A 9359-nucleotide genomic window follows, 5' to 3' on the forward strand; every position below is an offset into this window, starting at 1 on the left:
TATATATATATATATTGACAGTGCTGTGCCTTATCAGTGTATGGAGAAAACTAGCTTATCAGGATTTTCAGGATTGGTAAACACTGGTCAGGGTCTTGCAACTTGGAGGATTTGTAGCAATTTGGAGTCCATGTATTGGTACTGACCAGCACCCATTGATTTTGCGGCTGTGCACAGTCCTTAAGATATGTGGGCAGGGTAGAGTTCCATCTGGGGGACAGAGGTGGAGTCAGGCAGGAGGCCATTTCAGCAGAGAGCTGCAAGTTGTGTACCCTGAATGCAGGTAAGCATGATGTTTGAGTATTGTCTGAAGAAGAAACAGACAAGGGATTGAGGATTGAGGATTGAGGTCAGAGCAATGGTGCTGCAAAGCCAAGAGGCTGAATACATGTTGTTTTTTTATGAATAGAGATGTTAAGCAACCCCTCTGAGGGCAAATGCAATATGTTTTGTTTTAGGAACTTTCTGTTAATAAAAAGGGGAAGAAAGCCCTAAAAAGAAGATTAAAGTGAGTGGATGTGTTCTTAATGATCTACTATTTGAAGCTAGTACTCACAATATACCGTATATAAAGCCAACACTAGTTGTTTGTTTTAGATAGAATATGAAGAGGTTAAAACCCTTGGCAATTTTTCTTTTTCCTGTTTTTGTCCTATTAGGTAGTTTTCCTTCAATTTCTGTACACAATGGGAAGTAAAAGGAAATCTCTTCAAAGTGAGAGGAAATCCCCTCTTAGGCATTTGTCACAGGAAAATGTGGTTGGAAGATTTCCCCTCACCTCTGTTCTAATAACAGTGGTCACCTGGACAAATGGAGAGGATAAATCTCTCCAGTGGGGATACAGACAGCAATATAAACCAGACTGGCTTGAAATACATTACACATGCCTAACATGTTGTAGGAAGCTAATCTTAAGGCAGAGGCAAACTCACGGGCTCTTAAAAAAATGCCAGCTTTTTATTCCAGACAGCAGTAAATATAATTGTTAAAGGCATCCAGCCCTAAAGAAATTGCCATAAACAAAACAAAGTGTTGTTCAACTGAGCCTAAAGCTGGCCATACACCTTAAGATTATATGCAGATTTTCTATAGTCAGATGGAAAAGGTGCAACAGATTCCTCCATCTATGCTAAACTGTATGGATAGAGGAATTTCCCACTGGGCCAAGCTTCAGTATCTTGCTAGTCAGCCATGATGGCACTCAAAATACCTGAACAATCTGATTGGATGCAGGCATTGTTCAGGTATTTTGAGAGCCAGCTGGGCCAATTAACAAGATACCGAAACTTGGTCCAGTGGGAGATTCCTCCATACACACAGTTCAGCATAGATGGAGGAATCTGTTGCACTTTTTCCATTTGACCATAGAAAATCTGCAGATATACTCTATAGGTGTATGGCTCGCTTTACTGAGTCCTTGTTGTCCATGATGCTGGATCCATTTGCTCTCTGGGAACAGTTTAAACTCATCAAACGATTCCTGTCCTGCTGACAGGCTTGGCCCCAAACAAAACTAGTTTCAAACAGCCCGCTTTCTCCACTGAAATACACTCTCTCACCCTTTGCTAGGTCCAGCTGCACTAATCAGGGCCTGAGCAGAAACCCACAAAATATGGTCCATGGAATTAGGAGTCCATCCCACCCAGACTCCTCATCAAACCAGCCCAAGACCACCAGATCTCTGCTGGCATTACCTAAGATCATATATCTAAGAATCCGTGGAGGCACATGTCTAACATCTACCACTTTTCCTGCCAACCTGGCAAGTTTCACAGACACCCTGCTACAATGTATTTAATTGAATATATATAATATTGGTATAGCAGTTGTATCATGTATTCTTAGGAATTATACATTGTTTAAAAAAAAAAATATTCATACAATGTTCAGCCTTTAGTAGTAAAATACTGTGAAGATTATCTTGGATAATCTCCCATCTCCTGCCACAATACAATTATCTCTTCTCCATCAGAAATTGGAGATAAATTGGGCAAACACAATCAGATTTTGCCACAGATCAACAAAGTTTACTAAACGCCTGTAAGGGAACTCCTGCTACCGTGGAATGTCTTCTCCAAGTGATTACAATAGTTGGTGGGAGCAGGAGAAGAAGTGTTAGGTAGACCACTAAACCTTACTCTAGCTAGCTATGATTAGTCTAGTGACATGACCTAGAACCAGATTTTTAAATGCAGAAGTTGTTGTTGAGCAGCTGGAAAGACAGCGCTAGGTTTCCACAGCTTGGCAGCAGTTGGCAAATGTTGCACAGACAGAGGACAAAAACAGAAACATTTCAAGTAAAAAGTGCTCTCTTGTAAAGAGACTGTAATGGCAGTGATCTCTAACATGCCACCAGTCTCTGACAGTCTCCTGCAGTAGCATGCCTATTGTCTTTGGTCATCTCCTTTAGACTCTGCCCATCTGCTGTAGTATGTCCAGTCTCTGACCATATTTCATTGCATTTGCGGCCCTCTGGTGATGCTAGGAGCCACACTTCAGATCCTCCATGTCAAGTAAGTTGACCACCACTGGTCTAGTGTAATAAGCATATTCATAGATGTCCTTTGTGCAGTCAAGCAGTGGAATGTTTTAATTTTCACAGATTTACAATTAATATAGTAAAATGGAAGGATTGGAGACTTTATAACACAGAGATGTTCTTTCAAGTGGAATGTGGAACTCCTGGCCAAATGTTTTTTTTTTTCAGTTGGGAATGCTTAGAACCTCTTGTAACTTTCTATTGCTGTGTGTGTCCCTGTTGTCAGTGAGGAGAAGTCTTGCAAAGCAACCATCTCTATAGAAAATGTTTTTAAAATGGTTGGAGCTCTACTTGACACATATATTTCAAACATTAAATCTTTTGTTGATTTTCAGGGCATGACATCAATTTCCTTCTCTTTCGTTTAATTGCTTTTTACAATGGACACAATATTCTAACTCAAGAAATAATAGTTTGTGAGAGAACTCATCAGGCATATTCTTTCTGTGGGAAGAAAAAAGGAGGTAAGATGTAAACGTCTTCGGTAGGACTTGGGTTTATGTTAGAGTTTTAGATGCTCCTGAGAACAGAATTCTAATAATTGTTCAAATAAACAGTTTTCTGCTAGGATAAGCAACTCTAACCTCCCCCCTTGTTCCCAAGAGTTTAAAAAAAACATAATACCTCATACCTGTAATATAAATGTATTTCTGCAATCACTTGGTATATCCCAGAGCTAGCTAGTTGCAGAAAGTGTCCTCATTTAGAATTGCAAAGTCTAGAAATACACCAGGAATTAAATTCAATGCTGCATAAAAAAATGTATAAATATACCCCTAAGTGTCTATCTCAGTAATAAATACATCAAGGGCACTCAACATGGATATTCCAGTCACTTAATGATGTTTTTTTTAACACTCAGATACTTCAGTAGTTAGATGCAGGTACAGCAGTTTGTGTCATGCCATAACCATAATAGCCCATAATAGAAGTCAACAGCACTCGATGATGTGTGCAAGAAGTAAAGCACTTTTTATTAAATCGTCACACAGCCAACATTTCGGGGCCACGCAGGGTCCCTTCTTCTGGGCGACATAGTGAGCCATAACCATGCCATAACCATGGCACACCCTCTCACAAGAACTCCCCCTCTTAAATATTTTTTTCCATTAGGCAGTACGAGGGATTTTGTTGGGGCTATGTTGTAACAGGAGTAGAGGTAATAAACCTGCATGTGATCCACAGCTGGCCATATATACTGCTCAAATTTTGCCTTAATATTGATAATTTGACCACCAGCTGCGAACAAATGACCGACATCCATGCTGTCTTTGCTTGTAGGGTTATATTGGCTCAAATTCCAGAGGAAAGAGGGTTAGGGTTTACAGGATATCCAGCAATTGACTGAGTAAACTTTTTGATGATTAACCCTTTCCCTGGGTCTGTTTCCTATTCTTCGGGACTGGATTCTGAAGCTAATGAAACCTCCCAAGGCAGCAAAAAACCTCTTTAGAAGGACTCCCTAATATTTATCTCTTTCACCAGTCCACTTTACTGGCAATAAACCTCCTAGTGATTGGCCAGGTTAATAACGGTTAAAAGCTATAATCCATAACTTTGTTTTTTATTGCTCTGGGGAACACTCCCCCCAACAACAGGCAGAAAGAAACAATGCTTAGGCTTAAGTTAATGATACACTGGTAAAATTTACTAAATCAGCTCCATTGTTAATTTTTCAATCAACTGTTGTCAAAAGGAACTAGTCCAAAAATCCTTGGCCGAACTGTAGCCAAGCAGTTGTAGTCACTGTTCAGGTATTCTGACAGACGCGCCCCTGCCCAAAGGGGGATTTGAGTGTTTTTTCTTGATCAGCCTTGCAGGGACGAACGAGAAAAAATGTATAGTGCATGACCAGCTTAAAGTGACATTAAAGCCAAATTTGTTTTTCCCTCCCCCCCCCCATGTTAATGTTGGCACTTACCTTAAATGATGTCTCTTATTCCGATCTTCCTCTTCTTTCCTGATGTTTTCATCTGTCCCTCCAGCGGTGCGGCGGCTCTCCGATCCAGTGCTGACTTCTCTGTCCCTCCGATCCAGCCATGTCTGCACGCATCCATACACTTACCTTGCGTCTCTGCTCGTCTCCCGGCCGAGAATCCGAACTGCGCATGCGCCAGCCCCAAGATGTTTTGCGGCCGCCCGAACACTTTCGTTTTCTCGGGCGGGAGCGCGCAAAGAAAAAAAGGTAATTTTAAACCGGTGTTTTGGCGTTTTTGGTTTTTTTTAAACTGTTTGCCTATATCTACTGCTTGATAGCAGTAGATATAGGCAAAAAAAACAGGAGGGTTTAGAACCCCTTTAAGTCACTCTAAATCTTCAAGGATGACCAATCCTTTTGTTAGAGATTTCTGTGTTTTTAATGCTTTGTGAAAGAAGATATTCAGCACACCAGAGTGTGAACATCCTTAAAGGCTTATATGAACCCTGGTGTAAAAGTGCAAACCTATCTGGAGAGGTGATTATGTGATGCAGTTTACCAGGGACCATACCTGACACATCTATTTTATTCACTATTACTGAATCTATCTAAATAAAATGTTGATATCTAGATGAAAGAGCCAAAGGAGACCTAAAAGGGCTCTGCCTTTTTGCCCATTTGAGGCATATTGACAGAGTCTCTTGAAATCCTGCCTGCAAACCACTAATACTTATCTTTGCAGTGCTCCCTCACCACTCCTTACTCTATCGTAGCCGCCGCATATACCCTGTGTAAGCTCTGCATCAGCGGATGTGGGAGCATACATTGAAGATGTCAACCCCTCCTCCTTCATATGATAGTATTCATGCCTGTCATTTGGCTGTTTAGGCCTGAGTATTGCATTACAGAAGGAGAATACATGCTCTTCTATACCTGGAAGCGCCTAGTAATTTATGGTGGTTCCAACAGAACAACTGAGCAGCAAAAAGAACATGTGAAGGTGAACCTTTAATGGTGAATCTTTAAAGTCTGTTACTTTAAGCATCCAGGGCAAAGTGAAGAGTTTCTCTAAGGCAATTACTTGCTTGCCTTCTCTAATTCTAACATAAACATTTTTACAATGCTTTCCCAAATCATTTATATGTAACATGCGTATACCAAACTTCTTATACTGAATGTTCTTTATCTTCTCAATAGAGTTTATATTTTTTCACCATCCATTGAGGGTTGATGTTCCAGTTATATTAAAAGTAAGTGTCTTTACGGTGATGACAAATTGTACAATGTGTTTACAATACTTTGAGTGATTGGCCTATTTTGCTCTGTTTTGAAGATGGCACTCTCCAGTAATGACCACTATTGACTGGCATTGGAATAGCTACACATTTTGCCACTGTAGCTTGATTTTGGTGGAGGCTGGTGGCTCACATTCTAAGCCCATCACCCTCATTCTTATATCACAAACTGGTGACTTCTGCCCTAAATTTAGCAGACCTTGCACTAACATATGGTTTCTTTGCCCTCCCTCTCATGACAAAATGAGAAATTAAATGAGAATTTTAACTTTAAAAAGTTAGTAAATATACTTACCTTTCCCCCAGCTTCCATGTTGTAGGGGGTGACATCACACTCCATCCAATAGTTTTGCTATGGGTCCTATTCACACATAGTTACAGCCCTGCCCACGTGGCACCTACTTTCCTTTTTTGAGCTCACAGTCAGTAACCATAGACAGAAAGAGAGCAAAAGACTTAAGCTAAGAGTTTCTTTCTGTTCACCATATAACAGCTAAAAGACAAAGGAGAAGCCAGTCCTCTTTGCAATGTTGGCAATAATTTGAGAGGTTTAAGGGTGTTGGCAAGTTTTGGGCCTCAACCATGCCCCATGTAGAGGAGCCTGGCAATCAAATGGATTTTCATCAGATATAACCACGTGGCAAATCTGAGAAACAGATTCCTGATACTGAAAAGCCCAAGAAACACTCACGGATCTGTTGGAGTACTCTTTGACAGGAAAAGGGGGAACCTTGACTTGGAGGTCATAAGCTTCAAGGGTGAACTGTTGAATCCTCCTAGTGATAGTGGAGCAAGAAGCAGGCTGACATTTAACCCATAAACTCAGACACAGTATTCTTCCCTAAATAAAATGGGGAAAGGATGTAACCCTAAAAGGTTTAAGGAAGACTCAGAAGAGTGCTGCAACTCATACAGGGGACAATAATCCAAACTATCAGTGTCAGCCCCTTAGGGAGTACACTGCAAGCCCCCCCCCCACCCCCCCCAGCACTGGTAACCGATTGCAAGCTTGCTATGCCTGCAGGGCTGCTGCCCTTGCACTTATGGTCCACCATACTACAGACTGAGTGAGGAATTGTCATTAAGGGTACCCTCAAAAACCGCTGCTGGTGTAGGAGGGTTTAATACCCCTGTTAATGGGGGGTAATGTCCCTGCTGCCTTACAGTAGCAGGCCACTGTTAGGCAGCAGGGAGCCCAGGAAAACGTCCAGAGGATCGTGGATCTGATGCCAGTGCTGAAAAGATGGCAGGAAGACAATGTGGACATGCACCAGGAGAGAGCAAAAGGGCACAGAGACTGCACATCCGGAACCTGGTGCCCTGGAAGGAAGCACCACATGGGCTGCCTGTATGCAAAAAAGGCAAAAGTCCTACTCACCACAGGGGAGATCCCGATAGGGCCCTGCGGCACTGCCACTAATGGAGATGGCAAGGCAGGATCTATAGAGCTGTCTAGACAGGTGCACCATGACCCTAAACCTGCAAAACACTCTTGGGCTGCCTCAAGCATTGTAGAAAAGCACCAAGGTGAGCTCTCTCAGCAGAGAACACTTCATCTTCTCAGCGGGGACTGGCAATGCCAGTAATCAACCAATCCAGAAAGCTACAACTTGAGCCTCTTCTGGCGTTGCAGCTACTAAAAAAAATTGCTATATGAAAAGTAATAAAACTAATAACTAATAAAAACAAGAAAAGAGAAAATGTCCGTTCTCCTAGGACACCGAAAAAACTGAGTCATGCTGTGAGTGGAAGAAAATATAATGAGCTGTTATTTTCAGTTAAGTTTGTCCAATCTCTCGAAGGCAGCGGCATAACCCAATATATCTAAATACGTCCTCTTGTGTTCCTTAATGTACAAAAGAAAATGCTTTTTTTTTAGTAAAGTTGGGGAAGGTTAGAACGCTTGTTCAATTTTTATTTTTGTCTGTGTCCCGGTTGCAGATTTTCTGTCACTTCCTGTCTGTGGAAACCATTGTCGGCAGAATATGAAGTGGGGATAAATTTTTCTCTAAGGGAGCCCCAGATAGCAGTAAAAATCTGACAGGGGTTCTAATGCTTCCCTGTCATATACAAATCTAAAAGTTATTGGCTTGACACTTAAAAGTAATCTGCACTTTAACCTGACTGTATATTTTATTCCAAATATAAAAAGCTGAAATCTATGTTTTATGTGTTTCCTAATTACCTGTATTGTTTGTTTTTTTCCCGTAGGGGAATTTCAACATGTCCATTGTGATGTTCAATGAAGATAACCTCGTAGTTACATGTGGGCACTTCACAATAAATATACAGTAATTGGTTACTTATAATATGAACATCTTAGCATGTTTTATTCACATCCTTTAGAAGAATAACCCATATACTGAAGAAATACCTGGGATGCTTTTGCTGACCTCCTTCTGAAAAAGCTTGTTGTCTGGCTGCCTCTGATTTTAGTTCTTTCTGAATCATTGACCAGGTACTCACATGCACAAAACAAGGTCAGAACTGCTGATTTGCATACTTATTGTGGGTTAGTGACATAGAGACATTGAAGCCTATGAATCAGCATAATGGCAAGGAAACTAGTGCTTAAAAAATAGTTGCCATATATTTCTAGTAAAGGCTTACTTCTACCTGCAGTGGACAGTTTCTCCAAGAAAATCAATTGCAGGATAAACCACCCAGGGAATATTATGTATATGTCAACTCAGCATCCCAGAGCAAATTCAGTATTGAATTTCAGTTTATTAAATGCAAATCTGGGTCTATACTTGCTATAAGTTGAGTTGCACTATCTGCCCGAGGGTGAAATAGGGGAGAAGGGGTGGGACATGGATCTACATTTTATAGTCTGATAGGAGATGTAATCATGTTGATTTACTAAAGGAGGGAAGTGATTACTTATCCAGGGAAGCGCTAAAAAATTCAGTCATCCAATTATGTGCAAGTAAAATTTCTATATTATTAAATTCCCCTGCATGGGATTATGTATAAGGAGTGAACAAAACTTCACTGGGCTAAGTGAGATTTCTCATGCTTTGTTCATGCTCATGCAAATCATCCCTAGTATATAGCATAATAATAATAATAATAATAATAATTTTTTATTAGTATTATTACCATACGTTATTTTCCAAACTTAATGTGGAGATTCCCTTCCACAATCAGTAGTATCTGCTAATAGCATAGATACATTCAAGAAGCTTTTAGATGAGTTTCTTAGGTCACTAAATAGGTCACTGCCCCGGGCGCAGGACTGAGGGGGGGCCCCGTCACCACCCCCGCTAAACGAAGCCCCTGACCGCAGATGCAGTGGCTCCCTCTGCCACATTCACCCGGCTGTCATCGGGGGGCCGCTCGCTCCTCCGAGGCCACTGCGAGCGGCCCTCTACAGTGCCTGATTGGAGGGCGCGTCTGCCTGATCCAGCCAGCCCGGATCCCATAGCGTGGGGGGACCAGGGGAGACCAGGGAGGCATGTACTGTCATTGGGGTGTGAGGAGACCAGGGAGGGATGTACGGTCACTGGGGGGTGAACTGGCCAGGGAGGGATGTGCTGTCACTGTGGGGTGAGGAGACCAGGAGGGATGTACTTTCACTGGGGGGAAGGGGGGGTTAGGTGGTAGG

This window comes from Nanorana parkeri, unplaced genomic scaffold, assembly GCF_000935625.1.
Source record: "Nanorana parkeri isolate BGI_ZX_2015 unplaced genomic scaffold, ASM93562v1 scaffold584, whole genome shotgun sequence".
In the NCBI taxonomy this organism is placed as follows: Eukaryota; Metazoa; Chordata; class Amphibia; order Anura; family Dicroglossidae; genus Nanorana; species Nanorana parkeri.